The 17,194-nt window shown below is 42.6% G+C and overlaps 1 protein-coding gene across 3 annotated transcripts in view; it reads left to right on the forward strand.

Annotated features, from left to right (window-relative positions):
* Nucleotides 1-2,769: 2,769 nt before the first annotated feature.
* Nucleotides 2,770-17,194, forward strand: part of LEPR (leptin receptor) — a 55,746-nt gene continuing 41,321 nt past the window's right edge. Inside the window, exon 1 of one of the 3 annotated variants that reach the window (XM_083510466.1) lies at nucleotides 2,770-3,455. The gene's annotated coding sequence lies outside the window, so the exon portion shown is untranslated. Of the gene's footprint in view, nucleotides 3,456-3,581; nucleotides 3,606-17,194 lie in introns of those variants that run through there. The other 2 variants (XM_083510468.1, XM_083510467.1) reach the window with 2 other exon arrangements.

Genomic DNA, 17,194 nt, shown 5'->3' on the forward strand with positions numbered 1-17,194 from the left:
TCTGCCAGCAAGTCATGCAGAAGCTGAATTACGTTAAGCAATGTAAAAAGAGAGAGAAAGATAACAATGTAAAAAAGTAAATTACCGGTAAGTAGTCCAGTTGGCTGTTAACATCTCCCCTTCCTCTCTGGAGGAAAGGCTGAGTCACTGAAAATGTTCATGGTGAGAAGATGGTGCTCTCCTTTTCATTTTTGAGATGATGTCGAGGTGGCATAGCTGTCAACTTTTCCCTTTTCTTGCGAGGAATCCTATTCGGAATAAGGGAATTTCCCTTTAAAAAAGGGAAACGCTGACAGCTATGCCAGGTGGAGGAAGAACTAGATCTGCACACCTCCTCTCTGTCCATCTGAATCTTTTTTTCCTGGGCTTTATAGAAAGAGAAGGGGAGAGAAGCAGTGCTAGGGCCTGTTTAGCTCTTTGCTTTGGGAAGGATGAAGCACAGAGGTCAATCCATATGCTGCTGCATTTATTTTGCTGCCAGTTCTTGCTCTGAAATTGGTTGTGGTGTCAACTCCTCTCTTCTTTGGAGCGAAGGACAAGACAGGGCAGCTGCACTTTATGCCAGGAGAGACTTGCAAGGCAATTAGGATGGTTGCTACCCATTTTATTTATTTATTTGGAGGGTGTTGGGAGCCCCAGGGCTGTCCATCTCTTTATTTTGCCCATGGAAGGGCTTTTTTGGGGGGGGAAAAGAGGATAGGAGAAGGTATGCTTTCTGTGGGCTTTCTGAAAAAGAGGGGAGGGAGAAGAAGCACTGGAGCACATTCAGCTCCTGTTTCCTTTGCTGACCTTGTGGAGCAGGCAGTGGGCAACTGATCTGACCATGGGAGGGAAACGCAGGGCTGGAAGTGATGTAACAAGCACAGGGATCAGCTGGTTGGTTGCTGTATTTGCTCTGCTCCATGCTGGCCACATCAAACAACTACCTGAGAAACTTATAACGTGTGTTAGAATGGGGGGGGGGGTGGAGGAAAAAAGCCTGGGGATTGCTGTGTTTGCTTTGCTGCCTGCCAGCCATGCAGAGCAAGTAGCAGGCAGCTACTTGAGGGACTTCAAAAAATGTAGGAGTGGGGGAAGAAGCAACTGCTTGAGATTGACCTCTGCTGAACATTAGCGGTGGGGATGGGGTTATGATAACCTTTTCTTGTTCCTGCTGCCTGCCCTGTAGCAGGAATTGTTCCAAAGTTGTGGTGGGCAGTGCAGAGGCATCATTATCATCCTGATCTGTTCCCTGATGCTTGCCACCAGCAAGGTCTAGGGATTGCAGCGCAAAGGCACAAACACCACTGATACCATCAACGTTACTATTACAGTGGTACCTCCACTTAATTCGTTCTGGAGGTCTGTTCTTAACCTGAAACTGTTCTTAACCTGAGGTACCTGAGGTACCACAGCCGCTGCACCGCCGCTGTACGATTTCTGTTCTCATCCTGAAGCAAAGTTCTTAACCCGAGGTACTATTTCTCGGTTAGCAGAGTCTGTAACCTGAAGTGTCTTTAACCTGAAGCATCTGTAACCTGAGGTACCACTGTATTACTCATCATTATTAGTACAATTTCATACTGTTGTCCCTTTTCTTTTTCTGTTTTTATTGAAGGTGGCAGCTATTTTGTGCTAGGCCACTGTTTCTTTCACAGTCTGTGTACTAAGAAGGTGTGAGCTGAGGCCTGCAGTACAGTGTGCATGCTTCTGCGGCTTCTTCTCTTGTTCTTTTTTAATATCTTTCACTCCAAATAAAACTTTATTGACCTCTTCCAAGGTGCCTCGTGAGCAAAGCTTGGCTATAAACCTCTCTGCATTAAGTGCTGCCAAAGTCCCAGTTGTGAGGATTTCCTACCACTCTGTGCAGGTTTCTAAATGCCATGGGATGCGACACTAAACAAGCAAGCATTTATGCACACATGAGGGAAACACAGAGGTGTGTTATAGCATTGTATGCATTGTACACAAATTATAACCATATACTGCGCTAGGCAGGTCTAGATTTTCTTTTTTAAAAGCGCTGCTCCCCCCACATCATATTTTTTAAAAAGCCACTTGGACAGCAACCAAGTCTACTAAGAAGTAAGTCCTATAGAATTCAATGGGAAAGTGGGATTAGGAGTGAGAATCCGAGGGGCTTACAATATGCAAAGTTCTCCCAATCAATCTGTTTATTTAGTTCTCAGACTTGCATTCATGGCAATTATTTTTATTTTTTGCTCTGAACCTTAACGAATCGAGGAAGCAGTGTTTGGTTGTTGAATGAGGAATGCCTTTCATTGTTTTTGTGTGTTGACTCTTCATTTTTAGTTTTTGTTGTGAGTCCGGGTGTCCAAAGATGGAAATGGACTGGACCTCTGATAGGCCCTAGTCCCATCTTCTGTCCTCATTCTCACAGCAAGCAACATTAGTCAAATAATCCACCATTCCTGGCTATCTGCTGTGTATTCTCTTTGTGTTCCTTAATACCAGTGTAGATTTATGTTTTGATGTTTAAAAGTTTGGCGACTTCCAATGAAAGAATAAGTAATATGGAACACAGTAGTGCATGTCTTACTTTGTCCCTACAGTGACCTCAGGGACAGCCTTTTAGGGGAAATTGAACTCTTGTTTATGTGGTGAAACCTATAGTGGACATTTGTCCTCAGTGCGAAATTTCTAAGAAATAAAATACCCAGGTCCCCCAAGAATAGTACCAAACTGCTCATGTCCATTCCTCCCTTATGCTCCTAAGTATTGTGCAATTTAACTTCGTATTGTGTGTACTTAATTTATGCCCTGGAAAACGACAACAACTTTTTTGAAAGCTTAGTGCGGAGCCCTGGCTGCTCTCCACCGAATACAACTTGGGCTGCTGTCACGAGCATATAGTGCCCAAGTGGCGGGAAAGGTCAGAGGCGTTGGGTGGCGCTGAAACCGCGCAGGTGTTGTGTTGACGGCAGGTGCCGGTGGTGGGGTGGCCAAAGCCCTCCCTGGAGACGCCGAGCAAGGTTCCCACGACCAGCACCAACGGCTGAAGGAGCGCGTTATAAGTCCTGGTAGCGAGAGACCCGGGCGCCACGTGACGCTGGCCCCAGCCTCTGGCCAGCCGGCGCTTCCCGCGTCCCCAGCAGGGAGTGCTAGTAGCCGCACAGGTAGCGAGCGAGAAGCTGCAGCATTTTCCCGCCCGCTGCTTGTCCTCACCAGCGCCGCGCGCCCGCCAGCCTCAAGGCTCCTCTGCAGACGGCGCCGACGCCGAGCTGACCGGCTGGCTGGCTGGGATAAAGGCCGAAGGGGGCTGGGGGGCGGGGAGAGGGAGAGGGAGCTATGGTTCCACTGCCAGCCGGGTGAAGAGCGTGGGGCTTGAGGGGAAAGGGCGCGCGCCTCACAGGAGCAGGAGGAGCAGGAGCAGTTTCTCCTTCTTCCTCCCCCCTTCTCTCTCCCCCCCTGCGTGAGAAGAGCGGCCGAGATTCCAGCTGGTCGCCACAGCAAAGGTACGTGTTTTCCTTTTCTTCTTCTTCTTCTGCCTGGCTAGCTCTGGCTGAGGGTCTTTTGGCACCGACTGCGTTGGGGAGCGCAAGCGTCAGTGGGCGCCTTGGTGCGCCACACCGCTATAACCACCACAGCTCGCAGGAGCGTTAATCGTTAGTATTATTATTAGTATCATTAGTATTGGTATTAATATGGTGTTACTATTTTGGTCGGGTAGGGCTACTTTCAGTTAACTTTGGGTGCCTCCTGGGTGCTTGGGACGGCAGGTTGGCCAGAGAGTAAGTCTCGTTGAAGCCAGGGAGGGCTTACTTCGGAGTAAACATGGCCAGGACTGCACTGCATAAAGGATGCTGCAGGAAGGACCTGCTGAAGTTTGCGCAGAGAGGGGAAAGCGAAGAGCGTGTGAGGTGTTGCGACTGGCTGGGAGACGATTTGCCAGGCGATAGAGGCAGGCTTGTGTTTGCGCTGCCGCGGACCAGACTGCGCATCCGCGTCAGTCTTGTTGTCCTCGTCGTCTCTCAAATGGGACGTGCAACAGTTTTAGCGGAACCACCGAGGACAGGAAGAACTCGCTTGGAGTTGACATTTACAGCTGCAAGTTGTAATCATTGTAGAGTTTCCTAGGTTATGTTTCAGATCTCTTCAGTCTATAAGTCAGTGAAGCTCCTTTTGTCCTTTGGAAAAAGAGAGGCAACGATGCTTTCAGCTCCTTGGTAGTTTGGTCACCTTAAACGAGCTATTTGTCTTGTTCTCTCAAAAGTTTTCATGACAAGGACTGCAAACAAAAACAAAAAGAGTGGGGGGGGGGAAATAAACCGAAGAGAAGTTTGTAATGAAAGCTGGTAAGGTTTTCCTTTGCAAATCTCACCAGAGCTGTAACCTACAACTCTCTTAGTGATCTGGCACCAATGGCATTTTTGCACATCATGTTTACCATAGTTCCTGTAATGCAGTTGGAAGACCCAACATCTACCACATTTTCATCCTAGCCTTCCTCCAAGGACCTCCTGGTGGCATAGGCAGGGGTTATTCCATTTTTATCATCACAACAAGCTACTAAGGTAGGTTGGTGTATACAATGCCATACCCTAGGCCACTGCTGCAAGTTTGATCATGGCTGTGCAGGGATTTGCATTCATGAGTTGCTGCTCCAAGTCCAAATTCTAAAAAGCTTTTGGTACAAAGTACTGTTGATTTCAGATTGTCAATTTGGGTCAGAGCGACAGTGTTCCGGTGTGGGTGACATGGTTTGGAGAGAAGCAAAGCCACAAGTGCTGGTTCCTATATCACGGTAAACCAAGGCTCATGGTTTGTTGCTCCTGGCTCCAGGGTGGGAGGAACAAAGGTAGGAGCAGTTCAGCAGTGTGCGCTAGCATGCTGCTCATTCACAGCAAGTCATGGCTTATGGCTTACCACAATGTGCCAATGTGTATTTACATCAGTTGGAATTGGTTCCAGAAATAGGTTCAAAAATGGTGGGAAATTGATACTAATAAAAGTCTTGCCCAACTGTGGGGTTCCCCCCTTTCATTTTCTTATGAACTAACATGGCCCCTTTGCACACACACACACAACAGTTTTATTGATTTGAAACACATTCCTAACTTATCTATTATTTTGCATGAAATTACACAAGCAATGTGTTGTTGGCATTAACTTTGTAACAGTCATGTAAAAATGCAGTAGCCGTTAAAAGATAACATAATTAAGGGTTATGCAATGGGACTGTTTAGGACTTAAGTGTTTTCATTGGCACTTGTTTTGTTTCCTAGTGTAATAATGTTCCACTCATTTTCAACCCTTGTGGGATTTGCACGACACAGAACAGGGTGAAGAGTCATTTTATTGAGACCTTTGGTTGTTTGCTTAATAAATACAGTTTTAAATTATTTTGAAATATTAGCTGTTCTAATATTTTGGAGAGCAAATGCAAACTACTCCATGGCTTGTGTATAGGTGTACGTAATGAAAGAGAGAGAGAGAGAGAAAACTCTTCATGTGGCTATCTGAATTTATTACTTATTATCTACATAGATGAGATCCAAGCAGCTTCCTAGAGTTTCTGTTCACGGAGTGGATTTTTAAAATCCATTTTGATAGGATAGCTGACCCCTATGCCACATCACAAACTGCTTTTGAAAGTCTTCCTACAAAGCAAGCCCATATAGATTTACTCAGAATTTGCACTGTGTCCGGAACAGCTTACTCACAGTGTGCATAAAATTATGAGAGGTGCTGCTTGAAAAAAAAATATATATTCAAAGACTTGCTCCATTTGTTTCACATCTTTTTGGATCCCGACTGAAGTGTCTACAAGTACAATTAAGACTAGACAAGATTTCTTCCTGTAGCAAATCTGTATAGCAGAGAGTTAATTTGTAAACATTTGAGAGAAAATATTTAATAAAAGTAGGTTCAAAATTATTGTTAACAAATAACAACAGAGTTGCCATATTTTGAAGAGCAAAAAAGAGAATGCCATGATGACTCTAATTTTAAATACCCCAAATATATGCTGGCTATAGAAGCTGTGATATATTGCTGAGGGGGGCAGGAGAAGAGAAGAGGAAAGCAAGTCTTCAGCCACTAGTTATGTCTATGTCTCACCCAGAAAGTATAGTCAGAGACATTTTGGCAAATTTTAAAAATCTGCCCAGACAGAAATTTTACCTCTGAAAAAGAGGACGTGTCCTGGAAAAAGAGGACACATGGCAACCCTAAACAATAACAAATACCAGCAAATAATGAATTCCAGATATTTGAAAGTTATGAGGGGTAGAAGTCCTGCATGGCATGGGGAAGAATGTGTGACAGAGGCACAGGCGCATGCATTCTACCCCTAATTTGCCCTGTGCCATGCTGAAAATGAAGTATTTAAGTAACCACGTTGGAAATATCTGCATGTTTCTAACAATGTTCAGCTGAACACAGTTATAAGGCCCCTTCAGACATTTATGGGGAATGCTTGCACATGAGACATAGTGGCTTTCATCACACATTCACTTTGTATGCCTTGAGACCACAGCAAATAGGGCAAGAACCGACCTTGCATCAAACTAAGAGACATTGACCATAGTACCATATAACTAGTTCTGCACAGCTAAGGAAGCTTTGGGCTATGCCCCCTGCCCCCTGCCAACATAATCCTGCGTCACATGGTGAACTATGTTTGAAAATGAGGGTAGTTTGAAAAGTAGGGCCTTCTTGGGAGTAGCGCCCACCCTGTGGAACGCCCTCCCATCAGATGTCAAGGAAATAAGCAGCTATCTTATTTTTAAAAGACATCTGAAGGCAGCCTTGTTTAAGGAAGTTTTTAATATTTAATGCTGTATGGTTTTTAACACTCGATTGGGAGCTGCCCAGAGTGGCTGGGGAAACTCAGCCAGATGGGCGGGGTATTATTATTATTATTATTATTAATAATTGCAAGCAGTTTTCTATGGCATGGAGGTCTGCTATTCAAAGAAAAAGGTTTTTGAAAAACCCTATTCTGCATGCTAAGCCATTGGATTCTTGCCTTGAATTAAGAGAATGAGGTTTAGTGTAGAGATCAATCAAATAAAAATTGTGTTCTGCAGGAATTTTTATACAGAACTTTCAATTTTTGATTTAAGTTTATTTTGTATAAGCTTCACAAGATGATGATATCCTTCAACGATAACAAATGCAGCACTGAACAGTATGACAGCGTGAAACAGGGCTGTGCTCTTGCCCCAACTCTCTTTGGCAAATTCTTCTCCCCAGTGCTCTCATACACCTTCAGCTCAACTGAAGATGGTGTCTCCTTACATTCGAGGAGAGACAAGGGTCTGTTCGACCTGGTATGGTCTCTGCACCAAGACAAAAGTGTGGTGGATCCTTATCCAAGAGATGTTGTTTCCAGATAATGACAGCACACTCTGTGGAAGCTCTACAGAGACTCCTCAACTGTTTTGTCCAAGCCTGCAAGGAGTTCGGCCTTTCCATCAGCCTGATGAAGACCAACTTCCTGGGTCAGGATGTTGCCAGCACTCCACGCATCAGCAGTGATGACTACATGCTTGAGGTGGTAGATGATTTTGTCTACCTGGGTTCCACCATAACCATCAACCTCCTCATTGATGCTGAGCTGAACATATGTATTTATTGGCAAGGCAGCTACAGCAATGGCTCGCCTCTCCAAAAGGATATGGGAAAATGTCCAGTACCAAGCTGGAGATCTACTAGGCTTGTGTATTGTGTATCCTTTACAGAAGTGAGTCATGGGCAACTTACAACCGCCAGGAACAATGCCCCAATGCCTTCCACATGCACTGCATCAGGAAGATTTTGGGCATCACATTGCAGGACAGAGTCTCAAACATGTGCTCTCTGAAGCCCATATTCTTAGCATGCTCACATTCTTGTCTCAGGGACAGCTACGCTGGCTTGGTCATGTCCACAGAATAAAAGATGTTAGGATCAGGTTCCTCAAGGATGTGCTCTACAGGGAACAGGCTTCAGGCACCAGGCCCTTTGACAGACTAACTCTGTGTTACAAAGATGTCTGCAAATGTGACATGAAGGCTGGCAATATCAGTCTTGCTGTGTGGGAAATCCTTTGCAGATGACTGCAGTGCCTTGAGACAGTCAAGTCGTGCATCTGTAGCAGTGACCCTAGAAGAAATGACTGTTGGGAGGAGTGCAGAGAGAAGAAACACCCTGGTGCATCTGCAGTAGCACAACTGGATGTCTTCATCTGCCCCAGTTGCAGTAAAACATGTCTCTCCCATATCAGTCTCTACAGCTACATCAGGCGCTGTAACTCTCCAGTAGTTTGACTTCATCCCTAAAGGCACACTCTTCCATTGTCTTCTGAGGCAGATGGATGCCAACCGCAAGCCGTAAAGTAATGTCCACAATTGCAAATAACAATTATGATATAAAAATCTATGTAAAACAAATTTACTTCCGGTATAATATTGGCATCATGTTAAAAATTCTCACTAAGGTCGACTATGAAGCCAATTATGTATGTCAAGAAAACTTTGATTACCTTTTGTCTGCAATCAATTGCTTCTCAGTCTTTTGACTAAGATCAAGTGTAGTGTGCTGTGTTTAATGTAAATGCAACAATGGTGGTGGTAGACTGACATAGTGAAGTTGTGGTTTTTTTGTACTTTGTGTATTCTCTGCTTAGTGCCAGAAGATACTTCTTAAGGAAGCAAATGACCTGAAAGTGAGGAGCTTTTTCATAGTTGTCAGACCAATTCTAGAAGCTTGCCAAAATGGAACGTTTATATGCTCCATCAACTTCTTCCCTGTAGACAGCTGGAAAACTGAAATGTCTATACAGAAAATAAATTTTCAGCCAGCAGTACCTTCTTAATCAGTAGAGTTTTATAAGTGTTTTGTTTTGCAGGGTGGGAGTGGGGGAGTGACCTTGCCCTTTCTTGATTGTCTTTTTGTGTCTACAAAACCTACTCAGTTAAAAATATTTATGTCTAAATGTGATATACAGCCTGTTCCTCTGTGACTCACTGTCTTTGTTTGAAGGCATTATGATATGTGATGATCTATTAAATATATATGAAGTGCTTCTACTAGTGCAAGGATTTCTGCTTGCACAATGGAACTTCCCTTCTTTCTCCCTATGTACCTCCTGTCCCCGCACGCTCTCAAAATCTGCTCTGGAGGGTTGAGGGAAACCCTAGAACAAATTGGGGTTGCAGGAAGAGGAGAAGGAGGGGAAGTTCTATTGCACAACCTTGTGTTGTCAGAACTACTTCATTGGGTATGGCCCATAGTATCAAAATAACCCGTGGTGAGACTTAATATGCTGATTATTTATACATGTATTCATGATGGCTTCACTGAAATAATTGATTCAAATCAGGATTTGAATCACTAGGAATGAAAATATCAGTTTGAATAAGTTATTTGAAGAATCAAATCTCTCTTTTTGTAATCTGTGTTATTTCCTGACAAGCATGCATAGTAATTTGTTGCCATAAAGAATTAAACATATTGCAGCACAAGCCTGGATTTGCCACCAAGCAACGAACTTGGTTTAAGGCTGATTTTTGTTTGTTAGGGAGAAATAAATCACAACCCTGGGTTTGGTAATCCTGGGTTCATTAATCTATTTGCTTCTCAAAGAGGGATGAGCAAAGCAGAAGTGATCAGGACACATGCACCAGAACACAACTCACAGTTTGGTTTCTTAAGCTAAGGTTTTTGTCTTACTGTTACATGCAAACATGACCATGTGGAATCCAAATCATTCTACACTTGTTGCACCCAAAAAGCTATGAGCATGAACTGTGGATTGGAAAATACCTCAAAACTAGGATTGCAAATCAGGATCAAACAATGATTTCTCCTACTAGTTTGGAGGAGTCATACAAACCATAGTTTTCTGGTTTGTCTGCACCTAGTGGTAAACCACATTTTACACAAAAGTGGAAATAATGGATTAAAACATAGTATGCAGGTGGAAGAGGGAGTGCTGAAGTTTTCTCTCAGCCTGCCAACCCTGAGCACAGAGCCTGCTGATGCCAAGCCATGTTTGGATGTTAAATGTGAAGCAATCCTCCAAATTACCTTAGCATGGGGTGCTTCCAGTCTGTTGCTAATTTGTGGATGGGATTCAAGTGCATATCAGTAAGTTCAAGTTGTACATTTAAAGTGGTTATGGTGCTCTTCCGCAATGAAGCCACTTCAGAAAGGGGGGAAATACAAGTCATTTTTATCACAAGTGATGGGAAAATGCACTGTAAAATATGGAATAACAATTGTTTGACCTGATGTTGCATAACATCCCCACAAACAAATAAGAACAAATGATCAATAAAGGGTGGACATCATGTAATCTCGCACAAACTGTAGAAATCAGTTGGGATGAATGCACACCTCATCTGGAAGCAACCATGGAAGTTTCATGGACTACTTATGTAACATGAAAATAGTTGTTTCTTGGTAAGTGGGTGGCAACTCTGTAATCATGTATGTGTGACAAACCTGTGAATCGATTACTCCAATCCCAGGGATGTAGCTCCCTTGTTTCACAGCTAACAGAATTTCTCCCTTAGTCTATCCAAGGTTGGCCTGCTATTGGTGCTGGATAATACTTATTGATGGAAGGCTGCTATGCTGAAAACTAGAGAGTAATTCCTGCTGAAAACAATGGGATATACTTCTGAGTAAACACGTATAGCATTTTGCGGTATGTTACTCCTTCACTTTTATTGGTGCAACCCCGAGGTATCTTGAATGTATATTTGCTTTGTTTGTATTATTATTATTTTAACTTGTATGCTACGTTTCCTCCTAAACGTGGCACAACAGCAGAAATACATACCACTACATGTTCACAATAAATACTAATACCCTGCAGCAGATGATTTTTAACAAGCCCCACTCTCGCTCTCGTATTCTTGTGCAGTTCTTAAAGCAACAGAATGGGGAACTCGGTGTTCTGCTGAGCATGTAGAGAATAATTGGGAAAATTACATAGCTTTCTAAAGTTAAGGGTGCAGTCATCCATACTTGTCTTGAGTGAGTCCCATTTAATATTGCAGGATTTGTTTTTTGGGGGGGGAGGATCAAGCTACAAACAGAAGTCCTGCTTTGTTTTTAAGGCCTTTACTTCTTTCAGAACACTTTTTTTGTAATATACAGCCACATTTCAAATTAAGAGAAAGCTAATAATATGGAGGACCCAATTTTTAGGCGTGTGGAGTGACTTCTAGCTCTCAAAGAAATTAATAGGAGGTGCATGTAGTTAGTTATGAAAATCAGAACACATAGCCATGTGCACTATATCCATATGCATTATTAGTAGGATGTTATGCTTTGGAGGCATTTATTTAATATTCAAAACCAGCTGTTTATTTTTAAAGATAGTTTGGGTGTCCCATTTCATGTTAACTAACAGCTGTTGATGTTTTTATTTCACAAGTTTTTTTGTCCTGTTAATACAGTGGTGCCCCGCAAGACGAATGCCTCGCAAGACAAAAAACTCGCTAGACGAAAGGTTTTTCCGTTCGCGATTTGCCTCGCAAGACGAATTTCCCCTATGGGCTTGCTTCGCAAGACGAAAACGTCTCGCGACTTTTTTTTCTTTGACTAAAAACAAAGACATGTTTTGTTTATAAAGTTAATTTATTTTCCCTTAAATTTTTGAACTGCTGTTTACAGTATGTGTGACTTTAAAGAGCAGTTAATAAACTGTTGTTGTACCAAATTTGGCTTTGTTTGGACTTTTTTTGACCATAGGAACGCATTAATTGATTTTCAATGCATTCCTATGGGATTTCGTGCTTCGCAAGACGAAAAATTCGCTAGACAACAAAAATTGCGGAACGAATTAATTTCGTCTTGCGGGGCACCACTGTAGATAAATTGAAGAAAACCCAGCTAGATGGGTGGGGTATAAACAAACAAACAGACAAAGTTTATGTTTTCACTTGCCATTTAGCGCCAGAACTACTGGATGTGTTCCCACTCTTGTATGGTTTGCATTTGATCATTGGTGACTAATTTGATCTTTGAACTATTGCTGAAAGACCCACTTATATTTTAGTGCTGTTTCTTCTATGGTGGTTCTGAAATAGAGTATAACTTCTTCACTCACCCACTGATTTCAGTGGGTCTGCTTTGAGTATGACTTAGTTGGATGCCACCCCTAATCTTCAAATTCAGCATAGGAATGGACTGGATTTTAAAACACAATTAATCAAAAGTTTCCAGTTCCTGTTGATGTTAAAGAAATGCTACATACATGCTGATATGTCATTAATGGTTGTTGGGGTTTTTTTTAAAAAAAAGTTTGTTGGGAAATATCAATCAGAATATTGATAATGAAAAACAAATTTGCATACAGTATCTATGGTTCATGTCAGATCCACTGTGAAGGGATATCATCTTCTCTGTGGTGGCATCTCATCTGTGGAATGCCTTCCCTTCAGAGGTACAGTTGCTTCCATTTCCATCTCTCTATTCATTCACAGCAAACTATGGCAAGTTCTTAAAAAATGGGAGGGCCCGATCACCTCATCTGTCTCCTGAGAAATCTCTATGTGGGATAAAAAGCTACAGTTAGAACTGGATATGGAACAACTGATTGGTTCAAAATTGGGAGTACAACAAGGCTGTATATTGTCTCCCTGCTTATTTAACTTATATGCAGAATTCATCATGTGAAAGGCTGGGCTGAATGAAACCAAACCGGAATTAAGATTACTGGAAGAAACATCAAGAACCTCAGATATACAGATGACACAACTTTGATGGCAGAAAGTGAGGAGGAGGAATTAAAGAACCTCTTAATGAGGGTGAAAGAGGAGAGAGCAAAATACAGGTTACAAGCTAGTAAAGCACAGCAGAGCATGACAGTGCATGAGTAGACTTAGCTAAGAGGTTGATGCAGCATTTGACATGTCCCCGTGCTCTCGTTTTGAAGAGCAGGGCAGGCATAGCTATTTGTGCAGTGGATGTCCCAAGCCTCAGGATAAATAAATGGGTAGTCCTACATCAAGGCTGGGCATGTATGGTTTGCTTGCGGTGTCACCTCCATGTCCTTGGAGATGGAAGTGATACTGATGGAGCTAACTTGCTGTCAGACTTAGCACCAGGTGCCTCCCCAGAAGGTGTTTCACTGACATGGAAAGGTGCCAGTTGGCTTAGTGGCCTGTGACATTGCGCTTGGGGTATCCTGTGTTGCAGGGGCAGGCTGTTCTCTTGCTACCTTCCTAGGCCTCTTCCTTGGTTCTGGATTTCCACCTTCCAAGCTGTTGGGACTCTCTCCTGGGCCAGAGTCCTTCTAGGGTCCCATATTTCCATCCCCCAACCAGCTAGGATCTTTCCTGAGGTCAGACTTCTCTGAGCATCTCCCACTCCTTCTTGTCATCCCAACTGCCCTCTTTAAGGCATCACCATGGAACTCATGACAGCAACTTTCTCAAGCAGACTATTGCCACCATCCTGTGATTCAGAGGGTGGGTCCTCTGCAGTACTCCTCACAGAACTCAAAAGCTACAAAATAAGGCAAGGGCTGTTTGGCTGACCAGCCAGGTGCTCCTGAAGCAGAGCTTACAGCACTTCCGGTCTGGTTAGGCTACATAACACTTTAGTTAACACTTACTCCCTGCAGTTGTAGCATCTCCTGTGGCTGGTTTAGCAGGGCCATTTAGAGCTGTCCAAGGTCCTGTCTTCTTGACTGTCTTCCCTTGTGAGTCTTCAAGCTCACATGTTGCTGGGCACATGCATTTTCTAATGCATTTTTGGTAGCTCAAAATGTATCTAAGTTTTGCAATTTTGATTCTGTCAAAACTTCAGGGATATTGCAGAGGACCTATCTTTCCTGATTTGTTCGGGGGAGGGGGGATGCTGCATATCCCTAAAATTATGTTTCAAATTTCCTGTTTTGATCAGTCATTTAGCTAAATGCAAATTGTTCAGCACATGAACAATTGGAGAGAACGTAACAATTTTTACAGCCAGTGTCACAATATCCATGGTAACACTGCCAACAAACACCAGTTATGGTGCAGCATGGCAACAACAGCCTTATGGCTACAGCCTGTAGATAAAGTAGATTGGGGCTGAAAGAGTACAGGAAAGTGTGGATACATGGAGACAAAGTTGTTACGCTGATGAAACTTTGGAAATTGAATTGTGGGGGAAAAACATCATAGCTATTACTTCATGCACAAGTGAAATAAAAACACAACTGAGAATGTGCCCAACTGTCCCTCTGGCTCGGCAATTGAGGGGGAATGTTGGTATTAGTGGATGAACTGTTTCTTTCCAGCACCTTGTTCACCATTGGTGAGCTTCCTCATTACACAACGTTTGACAAGCAGGAAGTCTGTATGAGAGCTATTAAGAGAACATCTCATCCTCTGAATTTTAGAGATAGTATGCATGGCTATTATTTTCACTGTTCTTGCACCCTGCTTCTCTGGGTCCTCTATTTTTTATTCTAGCATTGAATGAGAAGAAGGGGGGCATCTGCTTTATTTATTCTTTCAAGACAGATGCTTGCAATATGTTTGCTTTAGACTGGGCAGTGTGCAGCGTTTGACTGCTTACTTTGTACCCCTACTGAGAATCGCAACATTTTTTGAACTGAGCACATACAATTTTGCAGTCAACCTGGCTAATTAGAAGTGTGTGCTATGTAATTCAGATTATCCAAGTAGAGATTGCACATAATGCAATGTGTATTATTGCACTGAAGCTTTTGCAGACTTTACCTATTATTTCAAATTGCTTGGCTAAATCCATAAAATAGTTTGAGAAATTCCATTCCTTCAAAGTAGTAAATAACACTAAAACTGGTTTGGTAAGCAAATAACATTCCTCCAATTCAGAAAAATAACATAGCACACATCTCTTGGGCCTGTGCCTTGGCTTCCTGTTTGGTCTCTTGGTACTAATGTCTTCAATATGTCACTGGCAGCCATGACTGATGGGACATTTGTGACTTGCCATTTCCAAGTGAAACTCTAGGGAATGGAAAAGAACAATTTTTCTTATTTTTATCTTATTTTATAAGCAATAAAATGTGTTTTCACAGTGGGCAGCCCTTTTTATTTCATTTTTAGCCTAGTTGTTGTGAATATGAATAATGAATTTCAATTTAATTTCCTGATTTAAAGTGATGGACTTCATTACACGGAGGCTGCATCACATTAAATTTGAATTCCTTCCTAAATAATGTTACAGACCTTGTAAGCAGCTCCCGTTTAAGACTGATCTTGCATTCGTTGTTGGAATGCTGTTGAAAGTGGCATTCAAGTAGTGAATGCTATACATACCACATTTAAAATTAGAAGTTCTTGCCTTGTGGATAGGAGCCCACACATTGTGAGCATCCCCACTGCCATCTGCAGCTTCCAGAGTTGGGAAATGGTTGCTGGTGGTATCGGCACGCATGCAAAATAATAGCTGCCTTCCACAGGGCAATCCTTTAACATTGCAATGGGATGGGACTATGTGTGTGTCCATATACCATTTATGCATCAAAGTCTGCAGCTGACACCTGCAATCTGCCTTTCCTATCCCCCCTCTGTCAGTGACATAATGCTAATTCAGTTTTAAATGCTTGAAAGCATCTTCCTCTTTCTGTGAGACCAGATGTGGCATGCACCAAAGCACCCAGTACTTAGCTAAAACTCCCAACTTTGATCTGCATCAGGGACAGTGGGAAATCTTCCCTGGCCAAAGTCCACCCCATCTAGATGCGATTGCTTCTGCAGGAAATTTCAAAGTCAGCTTCCACATTGACCAGAGAGTTTCCAGTATGAGGTAGGTTTTTGTGTGTGCCAGACACAGCCAGCTTGTCTTCAATTTGAAAATGCCTTGAGCAACAAATGAACTTTGGGAATCAAATAAGTTTAAAGGACCCTGTCTAGATTAATACATTGTCTGACAATGAAGTAAAGAGCTTAAGATACAGTGGATAAGATTCAGAGATGCTTTTCTGCAAATAGACCTTTTCCACAAGCAGAAGAGCATTTCCTGACCTCACACATGTGAAAAATAAACTGAGGAAATGAATGTAGCACTATGGCAATTGTCCCATCGGTGCAAGCATTTTTGCTTGCCAGATGGAACGATTCCCTACTCTTCCATGCTATTCTGTGCTTGTGCTATTCTTGTGCTATTCTGGGGGTTCTCTTGACCTCCCCAGAGCCAATGTTGGGGGCATGCGGGACTTGCTAGTTGAATCTGGCCCTGAAAGAGCGTAGTGTGTGAGGTCTTCCACTGGCTCTTGTGCAACAGTTTACAGAACAATAGCATTGTCAGTATTTCTTCTTCTGGAATACATCTGGATCCAACTCTCTCTCTCTCTCTGTTTGTGTGTGTTTGTGATGCCAATTTTAGAAGTTCCTTCTTTTCCTTATTTTCAGTGTTGTCAAACCCTTGATTTCCCTAAATAAATTCAACATTACTATTTAGTTGTAACCATGTGGCATGGCTATTTCATGCTCAGTTCACCTATGCTGGTGTTCTAGCTATATACTGCTTGGAGTTTTGGCTCTTATATAGGTATATCCAGGCATATTTAGTGCCACGTTTCTTGTGGAAGCCCAGAAAAGAACTGGGGAGTTAAGCAGGATGTTAAGGAATCACTCTGCACCCCCAGTTTGCCACAGTGGCTTGCTGCCTCAACACTCACTTTCTGTGTCTTTATGGGAGCAGATATTGAGAGAGAAGTGAATGTACATGCAAATCTGCACAGTAATTTGTGGCATGAGCATTGGAAATATTTCCGTGTTGACTGAAAACAGTGTTGCTGTTCACCCAGGCTTTTATGGGGATTGATTTGTGTGATCTGATAGCTTATGGTTTTTTGGATTAAAGCTGCCTACCCTACCATTGTCCAGCTCTGACAGCACCAGTTCACTTGCCGTTTACTAAATAGAACCCACCCAACCCCCCAGACAAATTTTTAACAAATAGCCACATCTAGTTTGGACTGGTGCATATTCAGTGAATATGGAATCTTCCCTTATTTGTAACAGAGTGGATTTGCAGAATCCATTTGGGTTACTTTAATTAATTGTTTGCTATGGATCTGAGGTAGCTAAATTTTTCATTTCCTTAGAAGGAGTATCTTCTAAGGTTATTGTAAGATGCATCATAATTATGGTTTGCTAATAGTGAAAGAGAATATGAAGCAAGGACCCCTGGACGGCACTTTGAGGTCCCAACAATCAGCTGATTATCATGGCATCAAAGCACTCTTTGCAAGAAGCTTCTAAAAAGCCCTTCA

This window comes from Podarcis liolepis (assembly GCF_965112155.1).
Source record: "Podarcis liolepis genome assembly, chromosome: 6".
In the NCBI taxonomy this organism is placed as follows: Eukaryota; Metazoa; Chordata; class Lepidosauria; order Squamata; family Lacertidae; genus Podarcis; species Podarcis liolepis.